Raw genomic sequence first — 18,286 nt, forward strand, 5'->3', positions numbered from 1 at the left:
TCCCTCTCTCCCCCTCCTCTATAAATTTCTCCCTTTCGGATCCATCGCTCGCGTCGAACCTGTCCCGATTGCCGCTTCCTTCTCGTTTTCGTGGCGGGCAAACCACGGCCGGTTTCTCTCTTTCTCCCCGGACAGTCGGTCGGTCGGGTTCCATCGTTTTCGCGTGTGTATACGTGGGCAAGGCGCTCGATATTTCAGGCCGTCGCCCACGAGAAACGCAGTTCCTGGGGGCGTGTTCCGCACTGGCATGGTCGACGGTGGCCGGCCGCCGTTACCTCGGTTCGTTTACACCGAACGTAGAAACCGAGTGCTGGCATAATTTCCGGCGGAGACGGTGGCGTGCGCAGCTAACGCCGTTTCATGCGTCCGCAACCATTCCTCTCTCTCTCTCTCTCTCTCTCTCGCTCTCGCTCTCTCTTTTCCTGCTTTATACACGGTGCTCCGGATCAAGTGGGAAGAAAGAAGGAAAATTTAAACCGTTGTTGGAAATTGGAACAGAATCGGCAGAAAGTTTGGGGGGAAAAAAAAAAAAAAAAGTTTCGTCGAAATTAATTTTCGCGATAAGCCGAAAGTGGGCGAAAGTGCAAAATTAAATTGTTTACGAGTTAATCGAACCGGCCAGAATTATTCTCCATTTCGTTCTCCACTTCTATTTTTGTTTTCAACGTTTTATTTTATCTAAATTTTTATCGTTCCTTGCGAGCGTGTATATTTTAGGTAATCGTTTCGCAGAAAAGAACGAAGAACACAAAAAATTTTAAATACAAACATTCGCTGCCAACCATTGGAGGACGAATAAGCGTTAAGAAATAAGTTTCTCGAGAAATGTTTTTATCTCATATTGTGGTTTCTTTTTTGTCCCCTCAATCTCTTTAAATTTTATACCTGCTTCGTCCGAACACCCTGTGTATACCTCGCCTCTCCCTCCCCCTTCCCTTCCCTTCCCTTCCCTTCCCTTCCCTTCCCCCTTCCCTTCCCCTCCCCCCAATCTCCCTTTCTCCCGCTCCGCTCTAGTCCGTCTCCCTCTTTCCCCCGTCCCTCGCCGCCTCGCCCCGCAAACGCCCGGCCGTCGCCTCGCGACTCGTCTCTCGCTTTTAAGGTAGCCCCGCGTATAGTATTCGCGGCTCGCTGCTCCTTCCCAATTAACCCTTTGGTGACACCGCCGCGCTTAGATTAACTCCGCCAGGCGGCCGCGCGTTCGTTTCGTTGTTTCGTTGTATACACCGTGGAGAATTTCCCAGAGAGCTGGGAGGCTGACCCACTGAGTTGACGAATCTCGTTCAAGTAATGGAAAATTTGTGAGCGCGAGCGTGCTACGTCGGTTTTGATGGTTTTTTGAAGGGTCTGGAAAGGAGGGAGAGAGACCTATGATAATTTTATTTCGAAAAATAATTTCTTCTCGCGTCGTGTTGATATATTTTTCTTTTTTTTTTCTTTTTTTATTGCACGGTGTATATAATTGTAGAATTCTTATCGGTGAAACATCCTCCTACCGCGAGTATCTAGTGTGAAACGATCTTCGTTCTTCCTCTATTCTCTTCATTTCCTTCCTGTCCTATTAAAGTATTCGACAAAGTAAAAAAAAAAAAAGAAAAAATTATTTCGATTAACGAACTGATATTTATACATCGATAAAGACGATTAATATAGTAGGAAGAAGAAGCTTCGATTGAAAACTACACTCGCCCGATTCGAAAAGCCTTCCAACGTGTATATATAACCCTCCTCCTTTAGAGTTATCGCGGTAGAACTCGAGAACTAATAAATACTCTTAAACGAGCCACGCCAAATTGAATGAAACTTCGAACTTCATCTTTTCCACATATTCGTACGATATACACCCATTCGGTTAATACAGTTCGATTGGCAATTACGATAATTTATGCAAACTGTGGATAATGTTTTTCCGCGTAAATTCCAAGTCTCCGCGTTATCGCATCGCGGAAAGGAAAAAAGAAACGGTGGAAAGAATCGAGAAAATCGCAAATCTCTTTCGCAAAATGTCGAGATAAATTCGTTGGACGTTACTCGGAATATCGTGATACCGATCGATTCAAGGTCGAAGAGCGGAGCATGAGTCACGATTTTCGGCTCTTTTTCTCCGGGGATGTATATATACGTATATGTATATACGTAAAGACGACCGAGTTATCGATTCGGGTCGCGTCGTGGTGGACGGTGACACGTACGAAGCGCGAATTTTAAAATCGCGGGGCCAACATAAGAGAGGACGCGATTCGCGGAGAAACAAAGGGTAAAAAGTAATGGGATTTGCATTTGGGAATCAAAGCGGAATAAAAGAAGAAAATGGCGAGAGTTAGGGACGGAAGATAGGAAGAATTCTCGTTGAAATTATTTTTCTCTCGCCTCTCGTTTCTTTTTCTCTCTCTCTCTTTCTCTTTCTCCCTTCATTAAATAATCGCGCGAAGGGATACAATCCCTCCACGATCGAATTGAAAATTTAATCAGAACGACGATTTAGGAATAGCGGAAAACAAACGTGAATTCGTTGGTCGAAATAGTTGGCTAATCGCATTCGGAGGGAGAGGAGGATCGTGGAGCATTAATACGAGACTAACGGAGAGCAGAGATATAAACCGATAAAATTTACTGTAACCATAAAATATTTTACGCCCCTCCAGTCGGTTGAGATCGTACTTAGCCCGAGTTATCTGCGTCATAAATTCGGAGGGAAGGGACGTGAGGATCGTCGCGAAAACCTAACCTTTTTTCCTCTCCCCTCTCCCCTCCTCCATTCCGGCCGCCTTATTCCCCGATAAAAAGGAAAGCCACGGATGACGGACGTGGGAAGGTGGATACTACGTATACAGGGAACGTGATCGCGTGGTTTATGCGTCGAGGCGTTCTTCTAGGCCTCGAGTAAACGTTCGAGGAAAAGGGGGAAGCGTCCGAGTGGGCTTACGCGAATGTGAAAGGGGGGATAGATAGGGGGAGAAAAATGGAAAGTGGAGGGGAGGGAGGGAGCGTAGGTGGAACGGTTCGATCGGCGGAGACGGAGGAATCCGGAGTCGTTAAAGAAACGCGTCGGGTTGACTCATTCCGAGCCGACGAGTTCGCGAGCACGTTGAGCCGTTTCTACATTTCCATGCGCAAGGTGCAGCAGCATGCGCGGACAGCAATCACGGTACACGCGTGTCGTGATTGTACGTGTGTACGCCGCCTAAGAAACAGAACTGTCCGTTGACGTCATCCGCTAACAAATTATTCGACTCGCGGGAATTCGACGTGCCCGCTGAACGAAATATCGTGCGAATACAGTATTCCAGTTTCTCTCTCTCTCTCTCTCTCTTTTTTTTCCTCTCCATTTCTAGATTTTTAACCATTTATCCGGAAAGACGCGTCGATGGAATTAATTGATAAATTCGATTAAAATTCTTCTTACGTTTTTTTCTTTTTTTTTTTAGTCGAAAGATCCATACAGCTGGAAAAAAATAAACGACACGACGCTGTTATCGATTTATAAGCGACGCTTGATAAAAAAGGAATCTCCTGAAATACTTTCCAACTTTGTTATCAAGAAACTAACGTCCGCGAGAAACGTTGACGAAATTGGAGAATCGTGTCGTCGCCGGAACGGGGGAAGGGAAGTTTCCACTTTCGTTAATTGCCGACAAAATATCCTAACATTAATTCGAACCGGGTCTACGCTCCCATCCCTCGGCGCGCATCGATCCGAAATCCAAAACGATCATTGGTGCGTGAAACGACATAATCGAGCTTTCTCGCACAGATAACGAGGTTGCGCTGTTAAAGAAGGGGAGTCTCGTTACTCGCACTCGCGCATACGTGTGTATACGCGCGTACGTGTGCGAGAGACGAACGATGAAACAGTAGTCATAGAAAGGGTTGCCCGAGTGTCGAGCGCATAACGTACAAATTATACGTGGCCACGGAACGGGTGATTTACACGCAACAAACGAAGCATGGAAAACCGTTATCGCGAAGTTCGCCGTGGTTAACGTGTTAAGTATCCATCGAGAAACATCTGATAAACTTAATCCGATCGTCTCGCGGCGGTCGTTAACATAAGGATAGTCGAATTTTCAGCGTTGAGTAGGCTTGGAAACTGGCGAGCTAAGCTTTCGTAATACGAATCGACGCGTACTGATTAACAGGCCCGTTATAAGATTGAAATTTTCGATTAAAATGTAAAATAGCTACGGTTACGGCCTAATCTCTCGAACCTTGATGTTTATTTGGATAATTGGGTCCTGTATTTCATCGCGAAATTACACAATTACGACCCATTTTCTCGCACCGCTCGAGATACAACACGATATGTATATACGTGAAGGAAATTTCGAATAAACTCACCTTGGATGACGTCGACATGGCGCAGGAACCTCTTAAGGACTCCCTTCGGTCGCTGCAACTCCTGGAATCAAATAGAAACGTGCGCTGAGTGTGCATGCGGAGTAACGGCGCGATAGTAAATCATAGCGTAGCGAGTGGAACAGACTGGCAAAAGCGAGGAGAACGAGAGCAAACGCGCGTTACTCTTCGCTAAATCTGCTTGTCAGTGTGTTCTCAGCCTGAACGTGTTCAAAACCGTACTTCCATTCGACGATCGCGTCCGTGCAGGTATAGCTGGCTCCATCCTACTCGGACGGAACTCGGTTCGAAAAGTACTCGGAAACCTTCGAGCAAGAGTGTAATTTCCACAATTAGCGCTCGCTTCTCTGTAAGAGTATACTATCTATAAAGACGCGCGCGTTGGGCACGCAGGCACGCGTGTGTAAGCGCGCCTCGCCTTATTTATAGTTCCCGGTATGTCCCGTGGTTTTAAGGTCTTCGCAAAGTACCGTTCGGTTAGCGTTGTCTCGGTTTAGAGCGCGCTTTAAACACCAAAGCGATATTCCCTGTAATTACCGACCGGGTCCACGCGTGTACGCGAGCGCATGCGCAGACGCGGCTCAGCCGAAAGCCATCCGCGTAGCGCACGTATAACGCGGTACGAAGATTCGTTCGGGCATAAATCTCGTTTACCGGGCACAGTGTATACACCGTACATACTCACGCAGATGTACGAGCACGGAACCGATCCCGAGTCGGCGAACCGTCGATTTGCCGCATGCCCGACAGCGTTACTTTTGTATCGAGCTACGCGACCGCGTAACGCGCCTACACACACATACAGGCGCGCAAATAATTACAACCTTCTAGAAGAGCGGAGCAACGGTGGAGGAGGCGGAGGAGGAGGAGGAGGAGAAAGAGGAGGACGAGGAGAAGGAGGAGGAAGAGGAGGAGGACGAGGCGCAGGTGGAGGTGGTAGTGGGTAGAGGCGGAGTGAGAGGAGAAAGAGAAGCAAACGAGCCACAGTTTCAAAAAGCATCCCACCGATAATACCCATATTTCCGGCCATCGAGATCCGCAGAGCTGCGCAAAATTCCAGACTCGCCGCGTTCCTTCCTTCTCTCTCTCTTTCTCTCTGTTTCCCATTGCGTCTCTTTCTCTTCCCTGCCGTCCCCCACCCTCCGCCCACCGCCATTCGATATCCTTCTTCGTCGCTCTAACGAGGAGAGCAGACCGCTACCGCTACTGGTTCCCGTGTTACGCGCGGCATCGCCGGGAGCGACGATAATATAAAGCTCGTCGTTCTAGCCGTCGCGGCGCTACGCTGGCGGCGCGCGGCGAGACTCGCGAATACACGCATACACGGGGAGAGCGACGAACACACGAGGCGAAGCAACCACGACAATGACAACGGGAACGAGGAATACGAATATACGGCGACACAGTGGAAGAAGACAGACAGCGCACAGAGGAGAGAGACTGAACCGATACTACTACGTGTATCCATCGCGTGAGCGTCTGCCGCTCGCGCTCGCGTTTTCATCCCGCGCGCGACGAACACACGGATGATCGGCGGTGTGGCGACGCGCATACGCGCACGTACGTGCGTGTGCGTGTGTATACGATCGGACAAAAGATAATCGCGGAGAGCTGGCTGTCGTGTCGGCTTGCTCTGGCCGCCTATGCTGTACCCGCCGAACGTGATACGACGCAGAGAGATCGTAGCAGGCTGAAGAGGGACAGCTCGAAGGGGGGACGAAAGCCGAGAGATCGAGGGAACGAAACGAAACGAAACGAAGCGAAGCGAAGTCGGTGGGAAAACGCGAGAAAAGAATTTCTTTCCCCTTTCTTTCTCGTATCTCGCTACTACTGGAGAGAGAGAGAGAGAGAAAGAAGGCGGCGCATAAATGAGAAGAGCATAACCGTAGTAGGTAGAGAGAGAAAAGGAGGGAAAAAGAAAGCAAGGGGGCAAGAAAAAGAGAGAATGGCGCAGAGGCGAGTAATAGGGACAGAGAGCCGGCGGTATACGTGGGGTGAGTTAGGAACGAGCGGTTTCGTGGGTCGGTGGGTGGACCGGGAGAGAAGCGTAGCGGACCGAGATAGAGCGCGGCAGAAGCGGAGGCAAAGAGAAGAGGAGGTAGAGGCAAGGTGGGATGAGGTTGGTTAGGCGGACGCGGCGGGGCCAAGAGACGACGACGACGACGACGACGACGACGACGACGACGAACGCGTAGTAGAGCATAGGAAAGGAGCGTAGCACCGGCATCGGAGGCGGAGGGGCGGAGGAGGGCGGGGAGACACACGCTCCGCGAGAGGCGCTGGCTGAGTTTGTGAGCACGCGCTACTACTCTTCGAGTTCTATCTGCCCGTGTCCCTCGTTCCTCTCCGCGCTACCCTAGATACTTCTTTCTCGCTCGTGCCCTTCCGCGCCTCTGCCGCGCTCTCCTTCCCTCTCTCTCCCTCGTTCGCGGTGCACGTACTATATACGCGCTCTCTCGATCCTCTCTCGCTTACGCTCGTTCTCTCGATTCGCTCCGCGTTCGTCCTTCCCTCTGCCATCCTTCTCGGCCGCCGCGCGCGCGCTCTCTCTCGCTCTCCCTCCCTCTTTCTCCTTTCCACGCTCGCACCGTCCGTCGCCGAGCTCGTTCGTGCCGCTCTCCCCCCGTCCCCCTCCGGGTTCGTTCCTGACACTCCGACCAGCCGCCTTCCCTGTCCCCGTCCCCGCTCTTCTTCCTCGCGACAGCCGCATCGGTTCTCGTTCTGCGCCGTGTGCGCGCCACCGTGTACGTGTGGAACCGCGTGGATGTGTGTCAGGGTAGCTCTCCTTCTCGCGTGCACGTTCCACGGCCCGGTTCCTCCGTTTCCCCGGCCTCGCCGCCTCTCTCGCTCCCACCCTCCGCCCATCTCTTTCCCTCCGCCGCGAGAGCCGCTCCTCGGCCGTCTCCGTCCAACCCGCCTGGTCGCTTTCGCGTCCTTCTCGCGCGCCCGATCCTCCGCCGCTGGCCTCCGTTCCGTGGTGTGTCCCGGCGTGTACGAGACACGAGAAAGGCTCGGCAGAGGCGAGTTCGCGTTCCATCGTAAAGCGCTGGCTGGAATTGGTATATCGGGGGATGGAACGCGGGGCTCGAGGGGAACGAGATATGGGCCGTAACGTACCGACACGTTCAAGACGGACGTCGTTCGCGGACGAGATCTGAAAGCATCCCGGGTTGTTGCACCGGAACAACGGTTGCCTGAAAGCCTCTCCTATCCCTTCCTCTTTCCCATCACGCCAAAAGTTTCGATGCACCCGATAAAAGGAGCCTCGATAATTAATAATACGAGAAAATGATGAGAGGGATGGAGATGTGCTCGACGAGCGCGGCGTTCCGTGAAACAGTTTTCCAGAAAATAACGTCGATGCCACAAGTTCGAGTTTTATATATATATATATATATATATATATATATATATATATATGGGAAGAGAGTTAATGGTCCATCGAGGATGTGGATATCGATAGCGTCGTTAACACGATCGGTAATTGACATTCGCGTGAAACACGCGAGATATTGGAATTATCATCGAATCTTTGAGGAGAAGGATCCGTTTAATTTATAAGTTTGGAATACACTCGTGAAAAAAAAGGATCGCTCCCTATCGCGAGTGGAAATCGCGATAAGGTAAACGAGAAAAGTAGTGAACGGAGTCTTTCGAGGAAGTGTTTCGAATTTATACACTCTAAGCCCGTTAAGTCAACGCGAGAAGTGTTTGTCGTGGGAAACGCGACAGGATTATGATAATTAATCCTGACCATGAATAACCGCAAAATCACGGGAGAAAGAACTTCTTCTTACGTATTATACGTACACGTCGATGGAAACGATGATTTCCATAAATAAACAGAGGCGATAAGAAACGACCATAGGAAAACGGAAGCGAGAACCGCCGCGAGAGGGGGGAAGCGCGATAGCGCGTTTTTCTCATGATTTCCGTCGAATTATTCGCATTGCTGATACCTTTGAAACTCGCCTATAAACCGTTTTCGTTCCGATTCTGCCGCTCAACCATCGACGCGAAAACTATCGATGAAAATCATCGACCCTCCCCCAAAAAGAGAAAAAGAAACAAAAAAAAATATCGAGTTGATGATCCAATAAAGCTCGGTGGGTTTACAAATCGATCGTTGCTACGCGTGTTAACATCGTTTCTCTCACGAATATGAAACTTATGAATGAGTACAACGGGGTTACACGTGTAATCAAAGTTGTGTGGTGTGCACGTGCGCACGCACACAGACATGGTATATATATATATATAATATCGGTCAAATCGCTCGTTGTTCGCTTGTTAGAGCAATCAGGTTTTGCGCGCGTGCACAAACACGCCGCGTAGATCAGTTTCACGGGCGCATAATCGTCCGTCCGTTTGTTTCGCCCCGATCTACAAATATATGATAACGGGGGACGACCCCGATAAAGTAATGAAACGACGAGATGAAAAAGTTGACAAATCTCGATCCTGTTACGCGGACCGATTGCCTCTCCCCACCCAAACACTTTGATCGTTCTCGCGAATATATTCCGGCGAAACAACTCTTCACGCGTAATTTCCGTGGAAACCATGAAAACCCGTCTTTCGACACTTGCTTTCCAACTCCGTCACGCTTTTTCGCCGTAACCGTTTCCGCCGCCCCGTTCGCGTAATAACCTGGACATCATTCCACCTCGATTTCGATATAACCTCTGAATTTTAATGGAAACTCTGATCGAATGCGTCGAGAATCGGGCGGATCGTTCGAAGTAAAAAAAACGGAATATTTCTTCGTACGTTTCAATATTCTAAATACGTATTTTATTTCACGTATTACTCGGGAAATGATTGATGGAAAATTAGAAAAATCTCGACGGGACAAACGTTGCTTTTTAATCCGCTCGTCCATTGATTTGCTCCGACTGGCGTCGAAAATGAAACAACGGCGCAACGATGCGATAAAGAATTTGTAACCCGAGAAATCCACCCCCGGCGATATATTATGTCCCCGCGGACGAGCAGCGGAAAAGAAATATCGCGTAATTTATTTTTATCGCGCATACCCCCAATTCTCCGTGTATACCTCAAAAAGGTCGCAAAGAAACCCTAATTTAAAGCTTTAACCACGTCCTGGCACAGTTTCGACCCTCCCCTCCCCGCCAACCCTTTATCACGCGCCTACGACAGGTGTTAATTACGCAACGATACACGCCATCGTACGTTTCATATATTATAATATTTTTCGAAACGAAGGAAAAAAATCGGGTATCGAAAAATTTCGAGTGCTCTTTATATAATTCTTTGCATAATTCACTTTTATATATATATACAGATAAGACGCGTCGATCGATAGCCGGCCCGTTAAATTCCGTTGAAATTTTCACGGGAGAGTTGGAGAATTAAAATACGCAACATTACGGATATTGTGTTTCGCGGAAGAGGGTTGTTCAAGGGTCAGCTGCGCGGAGGAGCATTATCATCGTCCGGGGATAGTTTTAATTCGCGAGGTAGGCGCGCCCGCGGGACGCGATTATATACGCGGGAGTAAAACACTCGAATAATTGCGCCGCGTTCGCGATGCACAAACGGGAGTAAAAAAGAAGAGGGGAGGAGGGCGCTCGCGCTTTGTTTTACCCGCGACAATTGCTTTCCAATATGAGACAGACGGTCCCGAAATAAATTATTAATCCGTAATGAGCGCGTCCCGTAATTCCCTCGAATTACAACGGGGGGCGCGGTGCGTTTAAACGACGAGACTTTTTGCTGACTCGTCGCTTGATTTATCGTTTATACTCGGGAGGAACGGGATAACCATACACGGTCACGTTCCGTCAGGTTACGTTTCCAAAATAGGAAGGGATGGGTAAAATCGATCGATCGGTCGGTTGGCTACGTACGAAATTAGAAGTCTGGGAATCGAGAGAGTCTGGCAACAATATATATATATTTATTTCTCGATATTTCGTCCCGAAAGATGTTGGAAAAAAGGATGAAAATTTTCGTTTATCTGGCGCCTTAACGCGGCTTCCAAATCGCGTCAACGTGAAGCGTGACGGCTCTTTCGCGTCCTCGCAACGTGTAATGCCTTACAGTGGCAATTCGCCGAGTCTGACGAGCCGTGTCTTTGACCCTCGTAAGCTTTGACCATGACACGATACAAACGAGCCGACAGTCGCCGTTTATTATATCGTGTCATGAAGGTTTGCGCGAGTTGATAGAATGGTGCCGATCCATTGCGACGTAGCTGCTCAAATGCCATAGATCCGCCACGAATTAACGCAACGTCGGTAGTGCGCGAGTCAAACAATCGTCCAACACGCTGTATACGCAAGTTCGAAGAAACGTGACGCGGAGAAAACGAAATGGGAACTTATATTATACCTCGTTCGGGAACCTGTTCGATCATTCCACGAACTCGAATAAATCGACGAACAGAGAAATTCCACGACCAGAGACCAGATACGTAAGAATCTAGAATTCTCTCTCTCTCTCTCTCTGTCTCTTCTGATATTTATGCCGGTATTGGAAACGCGTTATCGACGAACAGATATCGTACGGATTAACACCGATAAATTCCACGCAACGCCTATACGGAGTTTTCCGCGACGATACCATCGAAATATCTCTCCGGAGCGAACATCGTTTTTAACAACGACGGTAAAAATCAATTTTCCTCGATGCGAATCGTGCGATGCGAAACGCGAGGAAACAGACGCGATTTCGTTCCTGCAAAGCGAAGAATTGAGAGAACTCGGTATCGTATGGGATATCGTTTCTTGCCCGCTTCGCACATACACGCGATACGCGCGGTTGCGAAAGAAGCCGAGCCGGGAGAAACTGTGCGCGCATTTTTCGGTCGCGATCGCGCAAGAAACGAAATACAAGGCGCGTAATTCGAGCGCGGACTACGTCCCACGGCACGACCTCAAACGGCTCGACTTTTGCCACGTATCGGCCAGCTGCGTGCCTTCTGAAACGCGGCTGCCTGCTGCGTAAATCGAGCGAAAATTCTTCGAATTCCCGCCCCGATAAAACGCGAGTATTCTAATCGTAGAAATATTTCGAATATATTTGGAAATTATTATATCGTGCGTTTGTATTATATTGTTAATCGTAGCGGAAAAAGAAGCGATTAAGAAGCGTATTGCGTATAGCGATGACGTTGAAAGAAAGGTTTCGTTCGTATATATATGTATATACGTTGCGGCTAACCACGAGTGATGCAAATGCTAGTATTTACACAAAGTGTTCTCCACATATGGGTTTAGTGTCAACACGGAGAAAAATCTCCGCTTCGCGTGAACTTGAAAAGTGTTCGTTTTTCCAATTTTTGAACGGACAGAGATACGAACGCTTCGTTTCCGTCCACGAGTCGCTCGATGATTGCACGCAATATTAATAAACGTCGATTTCATTCCGTGATTACTCGCTCACTCGTTTATCTCGATCTTGGACGAGGCATTATCGATACTTTACGATGAAATTTTTCCGAAATTTTGCGTTAATAAACGTACGACTCTTTTTTTAAATGCTCTCGTGAGCGATTTTAAACCTTAATTTCATCGTTAAATTACGCGTAAACGAGCTTCGTAATCTGGTCCAACGACCGCATCAATTTTTCCTATCAAGCGGTGGAAAGGATAACCAAACAAGAAGTATATATATACTTGGAATCATCGGATCGTCCTGTTCTCCGATCAGCTCACAAAAATTCTTTATTGATCTCGAGTCGCCGATGTAATTTCGATTCTGCGCGATTGCTCGATCCGAAAGTTAAATCTAACCTCGTCGAGTAACGAGCGCGTGAAAACGTTCAAGTTATCGAGTTTTCGAAAATTGAAACATTCGACGGAACTAACGGTATCGATCCGAAGAGATTTTTTTTTTTCCTTTCGTAGGAGAAATTCAAACACGTATCCCTTTAGAATCGAAAAAAACTTTGAAAACTGGAATGGAAGAAAGTATTGTTTTCGCGTCGATGGGCGGACGCAACAACAACAACAACAATTATAATAGTAATAACAATAATAATAATAACAATAATAATAATAATAATAATAATCGGAGGGAGATGACGGAACGCGATATCACCGGCTAATATTATATCCGACAGCTGAATTCCGATATGGTCGCGAAAGGTTGGTCGCAAAATTATCAGCCACGTCTTATCGACCAGCGGATTCCCGGCGCGGAGAGAGGCCGGCGTGCAACCAGAACCCGATAGCCGTTCGTGGTGGAGAGCGAGCACGTGATCGAGGCAGAGCGCTGAGATCGCGGCGGTACGGTAATTTTTAGCGCGTTCGTCGGGGGGAGCCAGTCACGCAGGCCACCAGTTTGACGACAACCGGATTCGTGGCTCGCCATTATCCACGCGTTCGCGAAGAAATCGGTTACCGGCCACACCATCGGACACACCCTGTATCTCGACACAACTCTCCCCCTTGCCTCGGTGTGTTATAGCGCGCGTAGCCAGGGGACTATATCGGTATCCTAGCGTGCGTTCAAACTGAGATCAATAAAGCGCTCCTTTATAGACTTCGCTACACACGCTGTACAAGCTTGGCCAACTCTCCCTCTACCTTTCGTTCGTTCGTTCGTTCGTTCGTTCGTTCGTTCGTCTGTCTCTGTCTATCTCTCTCCGTCTCGCTCGCTCTTGGGTCGCGCAGCACTCACACACACGTAAAGAGCGAGCGCCTCTGCCACCTCCCTGAAATCGCCTACCCACCCTCCTCCCCGTTTCGCGGCATCAAAGCGCAGCGTTGGCCTGCTGCTACGTAGCAACCCCTCGCCCGCCATCGTTCAAACCCCGCGCTGCTGCCAACTACCAGGCCATAAATAACCGAATGACCCACCGCGAATAAGAGAAGGGAAACGCGAGGAGCTACGATCCGGCCACCCGTTACACCTTCCATCCTTCTCCTCGCCGCGCCGCTCTCGCTTCCCACTGGAACTCTCTCTCCCCCACTCTCCGTTCCCGCCGCTTCGCTTATATTATACAATTATCGGTAGGCCTCGAGCGTTGCTTACACCGATCCGTGTAAATCGAATCCCCCGCGAGAGAAGGAACTTTGCGCGCTTCGCGCGTGGGACGCGGAAAGTAACCGGGTTGGCAAGTAAAGGGCGTGGGACGCGGATATCTTCGAACGATGTCACTTTTCTCTTCGTCTATTTCTTTAATCCTCGTGTCTTATAACGATGTTCCAAATTGCGTTCGCACTCAACGCGATCGAAAATCAATCGAAGTTAACTTTTATTCTTCTCGTATATAATAAGAGAAAAGAATCGCGTTGAATGGAAAGTCTCCGAGTGTATCGCGACGAGTTGTAACTTCGTTGAAGAATTCGTATAAATATAAAGAATTCCAAATAGTCTCGTAACGAGATTGGAATAATGGCGTGCGACCGTTCGAACCGCGATCCTATCTGTTTCGAGGCTGATTGAACCGGGAGGAGAGGAGGGGGGGGCCCGGTGTATGTATAACAAGCGATCGTTATTGTAGTCATCGATTAAACGGTAACGCGATCGTAGCCGGGCGAAATGAGTTGCGAGCGGAGTTAGAACGGGGGATCGATTGAACTTTTCCAAGATTTTCCACTCCCTCCCCTCCCCTCCCCTCCCCTGCGCGCTCGTACACACAGTTCGATGCGATGCGGCGGTTGTAATTAATACGGTTGTGGTATCAATCACGGCGTACCGTTACCGTAATGATATTAAAAATTTCATAGCGTTGCAGGTGCGCGATCATAAATAACCGACTTGACCGTCGATAATATATATCGAGGCGAGGCGGTCGGATTTAGTCACCCGTTAGAGGGTAAAAGAGAGAAACCATACGTATATCGAAACGTGGTTACGTTATATATTTCAGTCGATCGTAGATGGTTTCCCACAATCGACGATGCTCCAGGTGCGACGTTGCTCGTTCGACGTTGAATCGTTAAAACGTCGACGAAACGTTGAAACTCAGGGGGGAGGGGCAAGTATTTCAGTTCACGCTACAATTAGAACACGGACCCCGTAAGTGCCTGGCAATTTCATACGTTCATCATCGTGTGTTGAGTTTCCGCGCAACTTCCTCCTCTTTTATCCTCCTCTCACGAACCGAACTCTTGTTAATTATGCGACGAACAGCGACCCGTTAAATCCCGTTAAGAGTGTAAAGAATCGGAATCGGTCGATTTCTATAGGAGAAACACACACGGTTCACGGAATCGAAAAACGTATTAGCATTACGGTGGTATCGTAATGCGCCATTAATCACCGTACCGAAGAGAGGAAGCGGAACCGCGGCAGACGAGAGACACGATCCGTTAGCGTGGAAACAAAGAGGGAGAAAGAGTCCAGATCCCATCGGGCAATTAGGCGAACCGAGGGAAAGAGATTGTGCAAATTATTAAGATATCGAGATGGAGCGATATGTTTTATAATGGTCGCGCGGAGGAGACATAGGCGCGTTGTGAAAACGCAACGCAATTACTCGAGGGACGTGATTTAATTCGCGAAGGAAACGCGGTTATATATTCGAGGGGATTCTGATGTATCCTTCGGGTTCGCTTCAGTTTTTCGCCGATGGAAAACATCTCCTTTCCTAGCCCGTGCGAGCAGCGTAATTAAACACGCCCGCCGTGTAATTACACAATTATCCTATCGTGGAATTAGCGAAATCATAGACCGTTTCGGGGCCTCTTACCTCTTCGCGAAAACGTGGAATTAACGTTTCCTCCCTAAAATGAGCTGAACGATTCGTCGAAACGTAAAAATTGAAAATTTCTCGGAAATCGTTGGCAAGGGACGATCGACTCGTATCGACGAGACGAGAGTGGTCTCGGTTTTTATCTCGAGTAACGTAGGGAGAATATATCCAGAAAATTAGCATCGTCGCGTAATATATTATCGATTTTTTTATCGGGAATGAAGGAGGAATTAAAAAAAATTGTAAATAAAATAAAAAAAGGAAAACGATAACGATTCGAAGACGAGAAGAGCGTTCGATAAAAGTCACTTTAGGTCTTTGTCCCTCCCTACTAACCTCTCTGTGAAATTGAAAGAAAGAAAGAGGGGAGAATAAGAAAGAGGAAAAAAGACGGACGGACCCGGTTGAAATATTTCCAGCCAGCAGTTTATAAATAACAAGTTTATCGATGATTTTCAATTTTGAATAACATTTCGATTGTCGAAAATTCGTTTCTATATCTCGTTCGTAAATTCTTGCGAATTAATTTTGATACAGAGAATTTTCAATGTTCCGTTGATCATCCTATATAAAGTAAATAAAAATCCTTCGAAGAAATATTTTTTTAGAAAAAAAAAAGAAGCGTAGGAACAAAAGATCGAATGTGTTTTTCGGCGTACATGGTTGTCGGTAGCTACGCTCGACGCACTGTCGAAAGAAAGGAAGAGACAGAGTAGGAGGAGATGTTGGACGAGTACGAGGCTGCATTCTTTAGTCACGATCTCAGGGAGTCCGACGTTGCTTGCCATTGAGAAAAACGGTATTAACGTTCGCGGTATCTTATTTATCCGCCACTGCGAAACATAAGCTAACATAATATCTCGTAATAGATTTTTTTCATTCCCACTCTCTAGCTTACGATGAAAGGAAACGGAAGGAAAAACGGAAGCGCGATGTTATCGAAAATTTGATTAATCGATTTTTACGATACTAATTGGAGGGAAAAAGTTTAAAAAACAGGAGAAAAATCGCGATAGCGAGGACGTGAGCGTATATAAAAATGATTCTCGAAACAAGGCACAGGTTTCGATTCGAGCACAATAGCATCGAAACAAAATTTCCCGATAGTTCTCGAATTTCGATACGAAATTCCCCTCGGTTGTAAGGGGCCTCCTGAAACGGGAGGCGAAATAACATTCGGTGGATTCTCTGCACAGCGAGTGTCTCTTTTTGCTCGCTCGGGACGAGGAAAAACGACGCGAGCCGAAGGGTTGAGGGGACGACGACGACGACGACTCGGCTCGGCGTTCTTCGGCCACGGTCCACGAGCAACGACACCATCTCCTCGCTACGTTTTTGCCCGAAGCGCCTCTCCCCTCTCCCCGCCCTTTCTTCTCGCAGCCGTAGACCCGCTCCTTCTCTCTTTCTCCGTCCCACCGTTACGCTACCGCATCCTTCTCTATCCCCTTATGCTCGGTCGCGCGCGCTTCGGAAACAACGCGAAAGAGAAGAGGACGAACGGCGAGCCGGGCAAAGTGAGAGGGAGAGAGAGAGAGAGGGAGAGGGAGATGGAGAGATAGAGATCCGCACAGCACGGCACCAGACACCTGCAATCCGGCTCGTTCTGAAACGGAGGGAGAGAGACGGAAAAAGGTCGGGGCTTTGCGCGCGTAAGGAGAGGCAGGATCGTTGGAAACGGGAGGAGGAGCAGGGAGCGCGGACCAAAAGGCGATGCCAAAGAGACGACGAAACGAAGCAACGCGAAAATGGCTTCCGAACGAATACTCGGCCAGGGACTCTCGCCAGTTTCGAGCGAAATTACCAGGCCCATGCGCGCATTGGCCGCGTGCTTTTCTCCTTTCTCTTCCTTCTATTTCTCTCCGATGCTCTCTCTCGCTCTCTCTCTTTTTCGCCCTTACGCCCCGTACGTTATTTACTGTAATTTCATTACCGCGTACTTTCGTCGCATCGCGACGACGCCATATCGTTCGACTTTGTATGAAGTCGCCATTAACCTTTGTTTCGCGGGCGGCCACCAAGAAGAGTATACACGAACGCTCGCACGCTTATAGTTCAAATATTAGTAACGGGTTATTATTAATTCTCAAATTAGACGGGCCGCTGATTAAATTACATTGCTACACAGCCGTGGAACAGAAGGCCGCGTGTTTGCGCGTACGTTTACACGCTGTCTCTCCCTCCCTTTATAAAGTACACCGCGGAAAGGACTACCTCGCGATGCGTTATTAATTTTTCGATTACGCGGGCGCCGGGTATTCATATTAAAATGTCCGTCTCTTAATACCGGCGTTTTCAATTTGTACGCAAGCCGTACGGAGCTCCTTCCCTTTGTCGCGATATATTAAAGTCGTACACTATCGTCGAGCATCGTTAGTTCTCTATTCGGACGCAGAGATTTCCGTTGAATACGATCACGGAAAATTAAACGAAAACTGTGCGACGCGTTGCGCGGCAGTGGACAAGAAAAGAATTACCGACCGAGTTTTCCTTTCCTTTTGCACGCGTGCAAGATACGCTTTTATTCGTTCCTCGTCGATTTTCACGCGTTTCCAATCTGCACCGATCGGTAAAACAGAATAGTTACAGACGCCTGACCGTTTCACTATTTCTGGATGTCGTTTGCTTTTCTAGTTCGGCCAACGCTATTTCGGCCTCGACGTTTATGTCGTTATTGCCCGTTGGACGTTGGCCCAGAATCTCGATAACATTCGCGCGAATAATTAATCTTCGGCGAGGAATCACGAGGCATAACGTTATCCACCATTCCTCTATGAAATCACGAACGTTTTTGAACGGATCGATCCGATGGTTTCGAAACGTGCCAGAAATTGCGTACGTCGCGAAAACGGGAACGTTGGGGAACAGGCCGAGAGGAAGCGCGATCGTTAGAGCGAATCGAGAAGGCTTACTTAACGATCGTTATGCTACGTATTTTCAACGAAACGTTGCTTTCACTTGTCGCCATTACACTTCGATGATGTTTCCAGCCAGACCAACTTTACGGATCATATCTTTTTCATTTTTCCCTTAATTCCCAAAATTGAAGTTTCGAAAAAAAAAACAATTAAATAATACACGATGTTTTCGACCACGTTTAACAGTTCGTAATTAATATCTCGTCGATATGAATAATTTACGAGTAATTACCTTTATTTAACAACGACGAGAGACAATGAAAGAAAAGAGCGATAAGTTTTTCCTGCGAACTTCTCCGTACGAGAGAAAGAGAGGTGAATCACGCGGCACAGCGAGATACAAATCCGTGGA

General features: G+C 48.1%; 1 protein-coding gene across 21 annotated transcripts in view; it reads right to left on the reverse strand.

The window, feature by feature from the left end:
- LOC551071 (bromodomain adjacent to zinc finger domain protein 2B) overlaps positions 1-18,286 on the reverse strand; it is a 139,081-nt gene that overhangs the window by 98,939 nt on the left and 21,856 nt on the right. For 20 of the 21 annotated variants that reach the window (XM_026445661.1, XM_026445658.1, XM_026445680.1 and 17 more), the window contains one exon: positions 4,336-4,396. The gene's annotated coding sequence lies outside the window, so the exon portion shown is untranslated. Of the gene's footprint in view, positions 1-4,335; positions 4,397-4,575; positions 4,713-18,286 lie in introns of those variants that run through there. The other variant, XM_026445662.1, reaches the window with a different exon arrangement.

The sequence above is a fragment of the Apis mellifera genome, linkage group LG1 (assembly GCF_003254395.2).
Source record: "Apis mellifera strain DH4 linkage group LG1, Amel_HAv3.1, whole genome shotgun sequence".
Taxonomy (NCBI): Eukaryota; Metazoa; Arthropoda; class Insecta; order Hymenoptera; family Apidae; genus Apis; species Apis mellifera.